The 16,494-nt window shown below is 46.5% G+C and overlaps 1 long non-coding RNA gene across 1 annotated transcript in view; it reads left to right on the top strand.

Annotated features, from left to right (window-relative positions):
• LOC138293522 (uncharacterized) overlaps positions 1-2,121 on the top strand; it is a 67,608-nt gene extending 65,487 nt beyond the window's left edge. The window contains exon 4 of the long non-coding RNA XR_011203029.1: positions 1,814-2,121. This is a non-coding gene — a long non-coding RNA (uncharacterized lncRNA). The remainder of the gene's footprint in view (positions 1-1,813) is intronic.
• The last annotated feature ends 14,373 nt before the right edge of the window (positions 2,122-16,494 follow it).

Below are 16,494 nucleotides of genomic sequence, written 5' to 3'. Positions count from 1 at the left end.
AGGCATCACAATTAGTTTGAGTCCTCTCGTGTCTTTGTTCTATCGTTGAGAGTAATTGAGCATTACCACTCTGTACTTACTCCCTCATTTTTTTTTTTTTTTAATCTTGGTCTCCGTCTCATTAAGATTGATTAAACTGATGATGTGTTCTCGAGATGGATAACCAATTTTATTTTTATCTCTCTCCCATTGTGCTTAGGTGCCTAGAATAAGGTACCTTGCCTAAATGACTGATTATTGAGACACTATAGGAGCATTACGGTTAAGAGCCCCCGCTTGGGAGCCTGTCAGGCATTGCAGCGCCGGCCAGACGAGGAGCGTTCCCGATGATGAAGCCAGTCATCCATTGTGATGTTTGAGGGTTTGCGCTCCTGTAGGAATTTGTCCTCTAGATTTGTTTTCTTATTTGGAACAGTGTACCCCTGTATCTGTACCTACAAAAACCAGCACAGTATTCTCTTCTCCAAAGACCACTGTTTGTCTATTACAAAATGAAGTTTACTCACCATGGGGGATACCATTTGTCAAGTATTGGGGAGTAGTGACAGGAATGCAACTCACAGCAGACACTGTTCCTCCAACTCGAAACACCAGACATTGTTCTCCCCTCAAAAGAACTCTGTGCCTCAACTCTATTGAAGTGTACTCACCTGGTAGGTAACCATTTGTATAGTGTGTGTAGTACAAGGAGTTACATGACTGCTAATGCCAGGAGGCCCTCTTTCTAGGAAACCAAACACCAACACAGTGTTCTCTTGTCCAAGGACCCCTGTTTCTTAACTCTCAATTGAAATGTACTCACCTAGGAGGATACCATTTGCATAGTGTGCGTAGTACAGGGAGTTACATGACTGCAACTCACAGGAGGATCTCCAACTGTCACTCCAACCACCAGTCCAGTGTCCTCTCCTCAAAAGACTCTTTTTTGGGAAATCACAAAAGAAGTGTACTCACGTGGGGGAATTACATTTCTCAGGTGTATGAATTAGAGGGTGTGACATGACTGCTAATGCCAGGAGGCTCCTAATCTCCAACTCCATACACAAGCCTAGTGTACACTTGTCCAAATACCCTTTTTCGTCAACTCTCAAAGGAAGTTTATTCTCCTGGGAGGATACCACTTGTTTAGTGTTGGGAACTAGGGGAGTGACCTGAATACAAGTCACAGGAGGCACTGTTCAAGTGACTTCAAATAGCAGAACAGTGGTCACCTGCCCCAAAACCCTTGCCTGATCACTCTCAAATGATGTTCACTCACCTGGGAGGGACCAAGATAAAGATCATGCTCAACTCAGAGATGTGGCTGTCCACCTAGCTCTATCTTGAACTGCTAAGTCAAGATAAAACTATCGAGGACAGGAAGTACAGCTCTACCAGTGTGCAACATAAATGATCAGCAGGGCCTCAAGATGCATTACCAGAATGGTATTGGCTGCATACACATTCACAGTGGACTGACCACATGATGACTCATATCACAAGTACAACAAACTCCTAGGTCGGCTTGCACAACAATCAACTAGGCCTCAAAATGGCCAAAACCACATCCTGCCCAGCCACTGTGATGCCTGCACTGGTGGCAAGATGTAATTCTCTGCCCATCCTCCCAAGCGCTATTGAACTGCTAAATTCAGCAGCTGCTAGACTCAAATGGAATTGGCATGCTTCACACATGTCAGCTCAATACACCCAATAGCAGGGTCACAATAGGATAACCTGCAAATCAAATATGTACACGGCCTTTGCAAAATGTAATCTTTTGGAGGTAGATGTCACAATACATCCAGTAATATTGTATCTTTCACATCGACAGGTCAAGCTGCCACTGGCCACACAGAGGCCACAGAAGAGACTACCATGACCCCCATGGATGAAGCCCTCAGTGATGATGACACTCCTAGAAGTCTGGATATGGAGGATGGTTCAGGCCCATCTAGACAACCTGGTCAGACCCCTACAGTAAGTCTCACTGTGCCCACATCAATACCTCCCAGCCCGGTTGCCTCGACCTCACAGGGAGCCATTCAACCCATACAACCTTTGTCCCTAGGACAGTGGCAACCATCTCATGCCCCCCAGTCCAGGATCCTGAGTCGTAGCACAACACCTCGGAGAATGATGGTCCTGGAACCAGTAGTAGGGGGCACCCTGTGGCAAGGGCACAGGCCCGTGGGGGTTGGGTTTTTGGGAGGGATGTTGTGGGCCATCGTGTGAGGCCGCTCGGGATGCTGCTGGCCATGATACCATCAGCCAAGTCTTGGGGGTCAATCAGGAGTGCCAAGGCATGATGGGCCTGGTACTTTCCGAACTCTGGGAGCTGAAGCAGCTGCAGAGGGACATCCGTAGGGATATGCTTCAACAGTGGGAGGCCACCGATACCAACCTGACCTCCCTAACAGGGGTGTTGAGGGACATTAGCAGTACCCTGATCAGGGATCGTCAGCAACACTCTACCCCTTCCTTTGGCGCAGCAACACCAGGCCATTCTTCAGCGGTGCCAACCACGGGAAGGGAGGCCCTGTCAGGGGGAAAACCCACCCTAGACACCCCAGACACCCCAGCCTCTGTAGCAGCAGCCCCCCCGTGCAAGCAGGGATGTCCAGCTAAGAATCCAGGAGGTGCAGATGGCCAGACACCGACCACTGCCAGCTACTGACCTCTTCCTGAAGGAACTCCTTTGTGTGTCACATATTCACTCTTGGCTGTTCTACGACCACCTTCCATTTCCAATGTGAGGAGTACACTTGACTTTGGACTTACAATGCTTTGGCATCTACTACAATGATTTCTTCCACCATGACCGAATCCTTCACTTTCATGTTCTGTCTTGTCCCCTGTTTCTATTACATGCACAAATTCACAATAAATACCACCCATCACAAAGTTTGTGTCTGCTTGCTTCTGTTTCAAATGTTGCTATGTAGAGATGTAAGACCATGTGAAGGAATTGATGAAGACACAAGATATTAGTGCAAGGAGGGATGTGTTACAGGTACACTGTCCTCCTAAGGATTACAACCAACACACACAAACACATTGCTACAAGTGTCTGGTCACACCAAACATTTTATTTCACAGTACAGCACATAAGCTGTCCATATGTCTGGACTTTCTGAGCCAAGAATGGTTGACTCATATTTTGTCAAGGTAGATATACAGAGGTACAGTTCCTCACACCACAGAAGGAAGGGCCTTGTCAGACATTGTCCTATAGAATAGGCAAACAGAGGAGTGAATGGTGTCACCAGCTTGAGCCTTATCACATACCAAAACCAAGTAATCCAACATCACATAAACCAATATACAGACAGAGGGCAGTACAATAGTCCCTTATTACAGGTCCATCATAAGCCAATGACCATTCATCTGGTGGAATGACACAACCATATGTCAGTGTTTGGCATGGGCACTGTATCCTGCAATGATGAAAAATATCTACAGCTACATTCAGGTCATACAAGAAGAATGTTTAGCCTATGTTAAGGCTGAAGGCCTGGCTTGCACTTGATGACACAGATTTAGTGCCCACATTATCACACACATGATGCAATCGGCCCACCACAACACACTAAACCAGTGGTTCCTAACCTTTTAACTTCTGTGGACCCCCAATTTATCATTAATGTAACCCTGGGACCCACATTGAATCATAATTGGAATCCGGGGACCCCCTACTTAGTCATTAGTGAAAGCTGGGGACCTAATCTGTTAATATTTTTAAATTTTCTAAGCAGTCGTGGACCCCCTGAGAATGCTTCACGGACCCCCCGGGGTCCTCGGACCACAAGTTGGGAACCACTGCACTAAACAAATGCAATGTGCACTTCTGACCTTCCACCCAAACACTGTCTAAGCTGACTTGGCACAGGTCTCATACACCCCAAATCTGTGACCTACATTACATGGAACAATCCATGTCCACTTTCTATGTCGGAACAGCATCATATACTTGCCAATGACAAAACTCTGAAATGCTCACATGAGGATGTCATACCTATTACACAAATCACATAGCAAGCATCTAGAAATGAAGTTAGATTGCAATGAGACTGACACAAACAAAGCAGCTACATCAAGGTGGGGCTATGTTAAAGGCTAACTCTTCAAGATCTCTTTGGCTGAATATTGCTGTGCATTAGCTCCCCAGTTTTATGCTAACACACTCTACTCCACACATTCTGACAACTACAGTCCTTTGTACAGAGTCATTACATCACATGACATACTTACACTCAAGAAAAGTAGTTATAGATGAGATCTTCCCGCAAGTCACCTCCTTCCTCTTCACCACTGTCATCCTCACTGGGCATTTCAAGAGTCTCACCTGTTGGCACTGCAGGCTGCCCCTCCTCTGGGATGTATGGGACATTCCTCCTCAGGGAAATGTTGTGGAGCGTGCAGCAGGCCACAGTGATCTTACACACTTTTCCATGTAAAGTAGAGGAGGGGTCCACCAGTCTGGTCCAGACACCTAAATCTGACCTTCAGGAGCCCAAAAGCCCGCTCCACCACCCGCCTTGTTCTTACCAGGGCCATATTAAAGCAGACTTCTCCTGGCGTAGTTGGATTCTGTATTGGCATCAACAACTAAGAATGGTTTGGATATGCAGAGTCTCCTGCTAATGAATGAGACATATGTGCAACGACGAGTCTCTTTTTTCAGACTTTTTGCACCAGACATTGCACACACAAAAACAGGATAGATGTGACTTACCAACAAGCCAGGCCCTCTCTGAATACAATTGTTACATCAGCTGGGGATATTGTTGTTTTGCATAATGAAGGCATCATGGACGGAACCCAGATAACAGGCACAGGCCTGTGAAATGTATAGGTCCACCAAACATACAACTTGGACATTATTGGAATGGATGTTCTGTCTGTTGCAGTATACTTGTTCAGTGGCATCCAGTGGGACTAATCCAACATGTGTGCCATCAATAGCTCCCATCACATTTGGGATGCATGCAAGACCATAAAAGTCAGCCTTCACATGGGCAAAATCCTCACGTTGGGGAAACTGGATGTAGATGTCCGGGTGTTTCAACAGTGTTGAGAGGACGTCCTTCAACACTAGACTGAAAATAGGTTGTGAAATACCACCAGTTTAGGCCAATGTATGTTGGAAAGACCCTGTGGCTAGGAAGTACAACACTGACATGACTTGTACAATGGGTGGTATGCTGTTTGGATTACTAATAGCTGACATCAGATCTGGCTCCAACTGATGACAAAGGTCCACTATTGTTTGCAGATTTAGACGATACAGGAGGATAATACGTCTTTCTTCAATGGTTTGAATGTCTGGCAGTGGATGATAGACAGGTGGATGTCAGATCCTCCCTCTCCTTTGGTACCTACATATGATAAGAAATGTGTTTTGCCATTAGTCATTGTATCCAAAGTAACATCCATGATGCATGTCAAGGATAACATGTGACAAGACACTTTAGAAGGGATGGACATGGCAAACAGTGCACATCACAGCTGCTAACGACACAAGGGTCATAGGTTACCCCCTTAGCTTGCCACACATGTGTACACATCATGTATCTGGACCTAAAACAAATATGTGCATCACAAATGCCACATGGATTGTGACTGGATGTCCCAAGCCCAAAAATGAACTTTTATGGGGGTGGACTGTGTCCCAATGTATATTGCCACCTGTGCCCTGCAACATACTACAATGGTGTTTGAGTTTTAGGACCTACATGACAAGACAGGATAAGCATGTTTGTGTGCTCTAAACAACTTTTCTGGAGGTGTGATGCAGTTTTTGAAGACCATTAGCACATTTCAGGCCTCTAAAATGGTGCACACCTGACCTACTCCACTGGACATCTAGAACCACCCGCGACCACTGGCAGAAGTCGTCATGGTGGTTGCAACTGCGGCAGACACAGCAATAGTTTAGCATTGCCACTGGTGGTCACAAGCCAATGGCTCTGTCCGCCGGTGGTGACAAGCGCATATGTGGCAGACGTGACCGCCATGTTCTCCAGATTCCCTCACTTGACTCCTGTCACTGCTGTCAGAAAGACCTGGACTACTGAGCTGCTGTGTACCATTTCTAGGAGCATTCATGCCACATCCAGCAGGTGATAGGGCCCCAGCCTTCTCTCCAGAAGAGCTGAAGAGGCTAGTCAATGAGCTCCTACCCCTGTATGAACAGCTCTATGGTGCACCAGAGGAGAAGGTAAGTGCCTCATGTGCACAGTTTTCTCTGTACCTCACCATCCCTTCCCTCCTAACAGGCTAGATAATGTTCATGTGTGCCAGATTGCCTACTCATTTGCCTGTAGGTGCAATCTGTGCGGCTTCAATGGAAGGGTCAATGTGCAGGTATAGATGGACAGTGCCATATGTTGAGTTAATTCACATTATGGTGTGTGAGTGTTGTTGTTGGAACTAGATCCTCTTTGTGTTGGATACACATAACTAGGTGAGGTAACATTACAGCTATCCACTGGTATCTCTTTCCTCATCATTGTTGTATACCTGAGGCAGCATGTATGTGCATGGCAGCAGTAGCTGAGTAAGCATGCTGTGAGATATGTGTATGTTGCCTCAGAGATTTCTTCACATATCTTTCCTTGCTAGACTGTGGTTTGTTAGGCATGTCATCACTCTCTCTGTCCTTCATGTTGCCACACACACCACATGGCAATTAGCTGTTGGCTACATGATGTAATGTCATCATGGAAGTGATGGGAATGTAGTGTAATGTAAGTTCTGTCTGCTCAGCCTGAGAAACCATTGCCTGTCACATGCATCTCCCAGTATGAGTCCTAGTCTAGGCTGGGGTTGAGTCACTATGGCTATGCAACTGTGGCACTGTGCCCACTCCCTGTACCCCAGCATATCCTGTCATGTGGCCAATAGGAGGCTCTGGTGTAATATGCTGCTCAGAATGCCTCATTCCTTTGATCAGATTTGGAATGGGCACAGAGGTAAGTTACTGATCTATTACACATGTTCACTTAGCATCATTGTCAATGTGTATGTTTGATTCATGGCAGGTGCCTTAATCCCAGAGTCCTGTTGTCACCTTCACACATGTCACATTTGTCCTATGCAGCTTATTACATAAATTACATTTCTACACTGCAGACAGTGTGTTGATTCCTGGAAGACCATGATATGTGACTCTGTAGCTTGGTCACATAGCAGAAAATGGCCAATACATGCCTTTGTTTGTTGGATGCCATCTCTGTAGGATGAACACATGTCCAAAAGTGTGTTCTGTCGTCCAGGTACATGACACAGAACCCCACCCCCGGAAGTGGCATGAGCCTGCATTTGCCATTGCCAATATCCACACACTGACAGGCTAGAAACTTTCTCCACTCACCATGCGAGTCCCTTCATTGTTATCCATGTGTAATGTAGAAGATTGTAGTCTGGTAGTAGCTTGTTGGGACTGTATGCAAAGAGTCATTCTCACAGAGTGTGAATGTGTTGGTTCATTCATGCCCAAGGAGTTTACCCTTCAGAAGCCACGAAGGTTGTCCCGTACATCAGTCAGGTTGCTAGAACATGTCCCACATGATGTCAGTAAACTTGCTTAGTCATTGTAGGGCCTGAGCAGGGTGGGGGGTTGGTCTGCAGAATGGGAAATGTATGTCTGTAGTCATGGCCCTGTGCGTAGTGGCTTGCATGTGTCACACTTGGGGAGTAGTGACAAATAGGGAAGTTCTGCCTTGATGTTTCTGACATGGATGTGATTCAACCATTTGTGATGAACTTGATTTCTCTTTTGCATGGGCAGGTCAACGTCCATCAAAAGAAGGGGATATGGAGATCCATCGCCAGAAGGTGCGGACCCTGGGAGTCTACAGCTGGTCGAGTGCCCACTGTTGCAAGAGATGCTGGGCCCTGAAGCTGGAGCTGTCCTCCCAACATGGGTGGGGTGCCGGTCTGACCAGGACCCCCCCTAATGGCCCTCGTTCTGGCGATGGCCAATTCGGACCTTGATAGTTGTTTTAGGGAAGCACAGCAACCATAGGGGGTGGTGGGTACAGGGCATATTCCTGCTTGTCCCATTACCAAGTGATTGAGTGAGGTCCTGACAGCTCCTCCTGACCATTAGGGATGAGCCATGTGTCATACAGTACATGGGAGATTGTTTGTGTTGTTATGTGTTGCATACTGATGCAACTTACCTATTGGACCAGGGATCTAGGCCAAAACTGGGTGGAATCATCTACCACTTGCTCTGCAGAGACCACATATGGATGGGTACATTGATCAATCATGTACTGTTTGTTGTTGTACTGTGCGTAATTGTTATGCAACAGACCACTACTCAGTGTTCCAAACCAAAGGTGAATTACTGTCCTCTGCCATGTTCCTGGGTAGATGTGTATGTTGCCATCTTCCCCCCAGAGGCCACTTGTCTTCAGCGCATTATGGGTGCTGGTGCCTAACTGCAGTCTGTAATATGAAGGTGTCCAACATACCTGTGACAGGGCTTACACTGTACTTGGGGTGCAGCTATAGATCACTACTTTCCAATGGTAAGTGTGGACTGTCCATTGACATGATTTATGTGCCATGACTGTTGCCAACATTCCTTGCGCCTACATGTCAGCATGTGACCCTTTCTCTTTAGTACACATTTGTATGCTGCAATTAAATGCATGGTCTACCTATATTGCTGGGGTAATGCCTGAATTCCTTCGCATATATGTGTGTGGCACACTATTTGTAGAATAGTACGTTCACAATGAGGATATTTGTCATGTTGTGCCACATACAGGAGTGTGTCACATTGCTTTTTGTGTGACACATTCCCTCATTCATCATAGTATGTCATTTGGCACGTAAAACTGCAATAGCAATGAGGGCCATGACAAGTACGCCTAGAGTTAAGAGCTTCAATGTGAATATGTATGCCCTTGAAATGGCATCATGTGGAAAAGTTCACTGCACATGTGTAAGGGTTAAGGTTTGTGCCCTGACTGTTGGCATGCATCATGGAGTGACTTGCAGGTATGTTGGAATCACATCTGTTTGTGTACAGGCATTCATACACAGACATACATCTGGGTTTGCATGACCACAATGGGGACAGTGATGTAGCTTACCATTGGGCAACATGTTGAGGGCCTTCACCAAGTCCTTGCAACTTCGGTGTCTCTCTTGCATGCAAAGGACTAATGGCTTCTACTGATGTATTAAGAGTATGTCATAGTAAGGGGCGCCAGACATTAGTGGTGATTACCCAGGGGCTTGCTGATTCAATGTGTTGTATATTTTAGGGACATCTCTCCCTGACATTGTGCACATGATGTGTACAGTGTTCATGTCCATGCCACGTGTGGACTATCTGCGCAACATCAATGATACCTCCTTGACTCTTTTGGGACGGATGTCACTTAGTGAAGTGTGCATTGTGGAACTACTTCCAGTCTGACATGAGAATTTCCTGTCACATTCTCCAGGCTATAGTACTTTTGTCTGCAACATGGTAGGATTTTGGAGCATCATTTCTTATTGGTGAGTCATTATGTATGTGACAAATAGACGTGTGTATGCCCTTGTGTGGGATCTGTGGGAATGCAATTGGTATTGGCATATTATTGTGTGACAACAGATAACTGAGGTCTGCTACATGGGGAAAAGCTTTGTGGGTCATGAGGACCCCTACTAGTAAAATGGTTACTGTGATTGCGCAACTTCAGCCATGCAATTGTAGTTGTCTGAGATCCTGATTTTCCTGTGGGCAACTGTTGACAGTTCATATGGCATGCATGCATATGGTATGGTACATGTATGGGCCACTTAGGTGGAGTTTGTTGCTGGGACCTACTTGACATCATGATACTGTATGCAAATCAGAGCTGTTGTTCAAGTGGACATGTGATGACCCTTTTTACATTTGTCTTTGCAGCATCTGCACTGGCAAGTGAAGGAGACGGGGCACATCTGCATAGGAAAGCATCTGTCCTGTGGACCTCGGATCAAGACACAACTGACTCAGAGGGACCCAGTGGCCCGGAGGGCGAGGGGAGCGTAAGGGGGAGACCAGAACATCCTCATCATCATCACTGGATTTCTCCTCCAGTGGACACTCCCTAGTAGCGGCGGATTCATTCGGGACCCCCCCAGTACCATCTGTGTCCGTCACCCCATTCTATCTCCACCCTCCCTATTGCTCCCTATTGGCCGTGCCCGCTCACCCAAGAGGGTGGGCATTTTCTTTGCCGCAGGCACGTCTGCCCCAGCTCATGTTGCCCCTGCTGCCCTTAGTGAGGAGGCTATTGACCTCCTGAGAAGTATCTCTGTGGGTCAGTCAGCCATTGTGAATGCCATCCAGGGACTGCAACCCAACTCCAGCAAGCCAACGCATTCCTGGAAGGTATTCATGGTGCAATGGCTGTCCTACAGGGAGCTTTTCAGGCTCTGGCCTCCTCACTGATGGCAGCCACCTTCCGTCCCCTTTCCAAATCCCTTTTCCCATTCCAAATCCCCCCTTCCCCTACCTAACCAAAGCACACAGACCAATCTGCAGACATCCACCTAAACATGCAAGAGAAGCGCACACAAAGACAAGCAGCACAAAACACACAGGCACACACACAAACAACATCCACCCACAGAAATAGCAACAGTCACAACTTCCCTTGACACCCTCACCACACCAGCATCACACACACAACATCCAAGATAACCCACAGGCACCACACCAAAAGTCACTGACACACCCACCACACCCATCATACCCACAGACACATCCCCAGCAGGCCCCCAGGCATCGACAACAGGCACCACACTTGAAGACACCACGACTACAGACACACAGACATCCACCACATCCACCATACCTGCAGTCACCATTCCAACAGCCACACACACACACCCAGCTGCATCCCCCAGCACCTCCACGCCAAGACACACAAACCCACCCAACAGACACCCACCACACACAAGCATACCTCCCCTGAACACGCACCTACGACATCCACACCTCAACACCTTAACAGCATACAACCACTTCCTCAACCTCCAAATCCCGACCCCCTTCTGCTGGCTGTCCCTGTGGCCCTAAGACACTTTTCTTGTTTGACCTTGACCTATCCCGCTTTCCAACCCCCGTCCCAAACCGAAGAGGTCCCCACCCAGATCCCAGTCCCTCCCTTCCACCTCCCAGGCCTCCACTTCCCCACCTGCAAGCACCCATAACTCTCCCCACCAAGAAGAAGCCTACTCCTCCCAAGAAGAAGACCACCCCTCCCAAGCTCAACCCCCCCCCCCAAATCAGACCTACTGGATAATCCCCGAGGTGCCTGCCTGCCCCTTTGATGCCCCTTCCCGTGGAGGTTCCATGGCAGTTGGGAGTCAAGTTTAGGCACAACACTGTGCTACTTTTGTACCAAATATATGGAAAGGCCAATGGTCTTTAGACAATAGTTTTTCTAGTTAATAAACACAAACAGGTTTTTCTGTATACGTTTGTCCTGCAATCCCTTTTCTACCTTAATGTTGTTCCTGATTGACTTGTGTTGTCTGCCTACAGTTGTGTGTGTTTGAGCCTGCCTGCTGCTCCATTTGCTGTTGTTTGCAGTCTCTGACTTTGTGGACAGTGCTGGTGTCCCCCAAGAAAAAGGTGTATGTTGAGTGACTGAATATGTGGGTGTAAATGCAATGGTGGTGTCATGGCATTGTGTTGGGTTTGTTGTGGTGAGTATTTAATCTTGGGTTGTCCATTGTGAGCATGTATGGTGTTAGACTTGTCCTCCTGATTTGGCTTATGTATTCATCTGATGTGTGTCAGCTTGAGTTTTGATAGTGCAGACATGGAGTGAGTTCAGTTGTGCTAGCTTTGTTTGCATTTGAGTGTGCATGTGTTCATTTAGCTGTGTGTTCCTTGCACCTAGTTCCTGTAGAGGTATGTCCCATGCAGTTGAAGTTGTATGTGCTTTGTTGACTTGCACTTCCACATTGTGCAGATGTGCATGACAGTTGGATCTAGTGCTGTTTGTCCCTGATACACATGTAGGGCCATTTCCTGTGCACATGTTGTTTGAGGGGTGGGTGCAAGGTGATATGTGCCCCAGCACAGCCTCCTTCCCTGAGTGTTCCTTTTGCCCCATCTCAATTGTTCAGGTATTGTTTGCATATTGCCCTTTGGCTATTTCTCTCCCTGTCTATTATGCCTGCCATTGTCCTTCCTTTGTGCTGTGATGTGTGTGATGTGTGTGTCCATTGCAGGGCTGTTTCCTGGTAGTGGTGTTAGTGTTCTATGCCACATTGCTACATATGTGTGTGGTACGTGATGACAGTCCCTGGCCTGTGTAGAATGTGAGTGTGTAAGTTGTATCTGTATATGGGATGTTTGTGTGTTGTTGGTGATATATGAGTGAATGTTGTGTATCCTTCACTGTCCCTGTGCCTGAGATGTGTGGATGTGTGTTTTTGTGTAGTGTTACTGTGGAATGTGAGTGACCTGCCCACAGGGGGAGTACTGTGAGTGTGAATGTGTCCTTCATTGTGTCTGATTCTGATGCGGGACACAATCAGATGTGTACTTGATGCCTGTAGCGTGACCCCCATATGATGTGGACAACGTCGCAGTGATCTGTTGTTGTGCGTAATCACACAGGTGTGTGTACTTACAGTCGGTGGCGTCCACAGCAACATTGATTTTGTGCTCCATCAATGATCACCAACAGCGGCAGGATATGCGTGATGTGTTCCATGGTGGCTCCGTACGTGTAATGTTGCCTGCAGATGACCAGAGGTTTTCAAACCCCCTCTCAAAAAAGTTTAGGTGTAAGGATCCCTTCCTGACAAACATTTCTAGAACGTGGTACAACAATCATAAACGTCTCCAATTCCTATGACAAATAATTGTTACAATGAGGAAATAATATTAAAAAGTGTTTAGCAAACCAAAGGCCAGTGAGTGTGGGGCAGTGGTCAAAGGAGTAGCTAAAAACAAAGGTCATAATTTATGAGGAATTGGCATGAGGCAGTGAGCAAATCGTCTTGCTACACTGCCCCACGCAAATATACAAGTGCAGTAATGGACAGTGTTAGAAATGGGGTCTTTGGTTGATAGTCAGGTTACCACCTGTTCAAGGAAGGACCCTCACTCTAGTCAGGGTAAAAGAGAATCACCCTCAGCTAACCCCTGCTTACCACCTTGGTAGCTTGGCAGAGCAGTAGGCTTAACTTCAGAGTGCTAGGTGTAAAGTATTTGTACCAACACACACAGTAACTTAATGAAAACACTACACAATGACACAGTTTAGAACAATAGGAAATATTTATCTGAACAAAACAAGACCAAAATGACAAAGATCCAACATACACAAGTTAAGTTATGAATTTTTAAAGATTAAACTCAAAAATAGCTCTTAGAAACACAAAATGCTTCGATGAGGTGTTAACACGGCGTCGTAACGAAGACCTTCCCAACAATCCGACACCAGCAGCGCCGGACGCGGAGTCGCGTAGACCCCCAGGTGCACTACCTTGGTGAAGAAATGAAAACGAGCCGATGCGCGAAGTCAGGGATCACGGTGTCTGTGCAAAACGTTGAATCCACGCACTTCGAGCAGCGTCGGTCACGACGTGGTGTGGCGACTTCCACAGAGCCGCGGACTTCAGCAGGGCTGCAGCGATGTCGGGCCTGCAAAGGTCGTCGCGTTCCAGCAAAGATCACGGAGGCAGGTGCAGGAGGAGTCACTGGATTCAGCAGCGGCATCAGTCCGAAGTCGTCCGAAGTCGATTTCCTTGAATTTCCACCAGCTTTCCTTCCAAGGGCCCAGGGACTGAATAGGGCACCACTTGTCAGAGCAGGAGTCTCTCCAGAGACTCCAGGTGCTGGCAGAGAGAAGTCTTTGCTGTTCCTGAGACTTCAAACAACAGGAGGCAAGCTCTACATCAAGCCCTTGGAGATTTCTTCACAAGATGGAAGGCACACAGATTCCAGTCTTTGACCTCTTACTCTGGCAGAAGGAGCAACTGCAGGATAGCTCCACGAAGCACATTCACAGGCAGGGCAGCTCTTCTTCCTCAGCTCTTCAGCTCTTCTCCAGGCAGAGGTTCCTCTTGTTTTCAGAAGCATTCTACAGTCTGTGGTTTTGGGTGCCCTTCTTATACCCAAATTTCTCCTTTGAAGTAGGCCTACTTCAAAGCAAAGTCTCTTGTGAATGGGAAATCCTGCCTTGCCCAACCAGGCCCCAGACAACCACCAGGGGGTCGGAGAGTGCATTGTGTGAGGACAGGCACAGCCCTTTCAGGTGTAAGTGACCACGCTTCCCCACCCTCCTAGCACAGATGGCTCATCAGGAAATGCAGACTACACCCCAGCTCCCTTTGTGTCACTGTCTAGTGTGAGGTGCAACCATCCCAACTGTCAAACTGGCCCAGACAGGGAATCCACAAACAGGCAGAGTCACAGAAATGGTATAAGCAAGAAAATGATCACTTTCTAAAAGTGGCATTTTCAAACACACAATCTTAAAATCACCTTTACTAAAAGGTGTATTTTTTAATTGTGAGCTCAGAGACCCCAAACTCCACATGTCCATCCGGTCCCAAAGGGAATCTACACTTTAATCAGATTTAAAGGTAGGCCCCATGTTAACCTATGAGAGGGACAGGCCTTGCAACAGTAAAAAACGAATTTAGCAATACTTCACTGTCAGGACATATAAAACACATTACTATATGTCCTACCTTAACCAAACACTGCACTCTGCCCTTGGGACTACCTAGGGCCTACCTTAGGGGTGCCTTACATGTAAGAAAAGGGAAGGTTTAGGCCTGGCAAGTGGGAACACTTGCCAAGTCGAATGTACAGTTAAAACTGCAGTGGCAGGTCTGAGACATGATTACAGAGCTACTTATGTGGGTGGCACAACCAGTGCTGCAGGCCCACTAGTAGCATTTGATTTACAGGCTCTGCCACCTCTAGTGCACCTTACTAGGTACTTACTAGTAAATCAAATATATCAATCATGGATAAACCAATCAACCATACAATTTACACAGAGAGCATATGCACTTTAGCACTGGTTAGCAGTGGTAAGGTGCTCAGAGTTCAAAAGCCAACAGCAACAGGTCAGAAAAAATAGGAGGCAGGAGGCAAAAAGATTGGGGATGACCCTGCATAAGCAAAAAAGTCCAACAGACAATATTTATGAAATACAGTGAATTCCTGTCCTTTTCCCCTGCGCTGGTCCACAAATTGCTGCTTAGGGCCAATGGAGGCAGGATTGTTTTTTGTGCAGAAAGGGGCATCCTGAGAGGCATGTTCCTCTTTCTATGTGCTGCAGAATGCAACACACATGGAAAGTGTTAAAACAAGGAGAAATGGAAACATTTCTCCTCATTACGCCTGCTCTGAGGACGCATAAAGTGTTGGCACTGCTCCAGTTTACATGATTTTGTGAATCTGGGGCAGCGTCAAAATTCATGGGTGTTGCATTGTAACACTCACCACAACACTTATGGAATGCCTCCTTGATGCAGAGTAAGGCAACGCAGCATCTTGCACTGCTTTGCCTTGCTCCATATGTATGAGGCCATGCAAAGCCATGTAGGGTGGTTTTGCGTCACCTCATAGGTATGATGGAGAGGCTTGTGCCACCAGAGTGTCAAAAAAAGTGATGCTCTGCTGGATCAAGACTGTCATAAATAAGCCCCAAAATATTCTATACTTTTATTTTTAGTTCTTTCACCATCAGGTAGCTACATATAAACTAACAGTCAGTTTAAATTAAAAATAAATAAAAGAAAGTTGGTACTCATTGGGAAATGCACTTTAGTGCATTATGAAACCTCTATTACTGAATGCACCGCAGAGGTCTGTGTGTAACCGGAGAGCAACAAAATTAAATCTTGGTTGGTGCAGTGGAAAATAGTGACTTGTGTATTTTTAGTGCCACGGGGTCACAGCTTGTGACAGAAAGCACTGTGAATATGTAAGGCATTATTTTATAGTTGCATAACATACAATACAAGATTGGCCACTACAGAAAGGTTTAAGATAAAACAATGTTTCCAAAATGTAGATTTAAAATATACAAGAGCATATACAATACGATTTTTTAAAATAGCTATCCCTTCAACAGTTCTAAGTTAAGTAAGCGCTATGTAATTGGCTGTCAGTACTTCAACCAGACCGTGCTGGCAGCCATCTTGGGACCAATATAGTGATAGCACCCTTGAAATGCACTGTAGTGAATGGCCACCTTTGAGGGTCACTAAAGGGTGTTGTTGCTAAGGTGATTTTACCCTGTGAAAAAGTCTTATGCTTGGATTTCATGAATCATGTTTGAGAGAAAACTGTTTTGTCATGTGATGTCATGAGAGCATATTTTTTGTAACCTCACACTATCTTTCTCTGCCATACGAGAATGAAGTGTGACACTCTTGCGCAATTTCTTGGGAGCTGAGACATTCACAGTCTTCGCTCCAGCTCCCGTCCCCCCAATCATGCCAGTCCCCATGGACACCTGTCCTGCCATCTGTGCCAAA

Source organism: Pleurodeles waltl, chromosome 4_2 (assembly GCF_031143425.1).
Source record: "Pleurodeles waltl isolate 20211129_DDA chromosome 4_2, aPleWal1.hap1.20221129, whole genome shotgun sequence".
In the NCBI taxonomy this organism is placed as follows: Eukaryota; Metazoa; Chordata; class Amphibia; order Caudata; family Salamandridae; genus Pleurodeles; species Pleurodeles waltl.
Note: the sequence above shows the minus strand (reverse complement) of the source record. Positions and strands in the feature narration are given on the sequence as shown.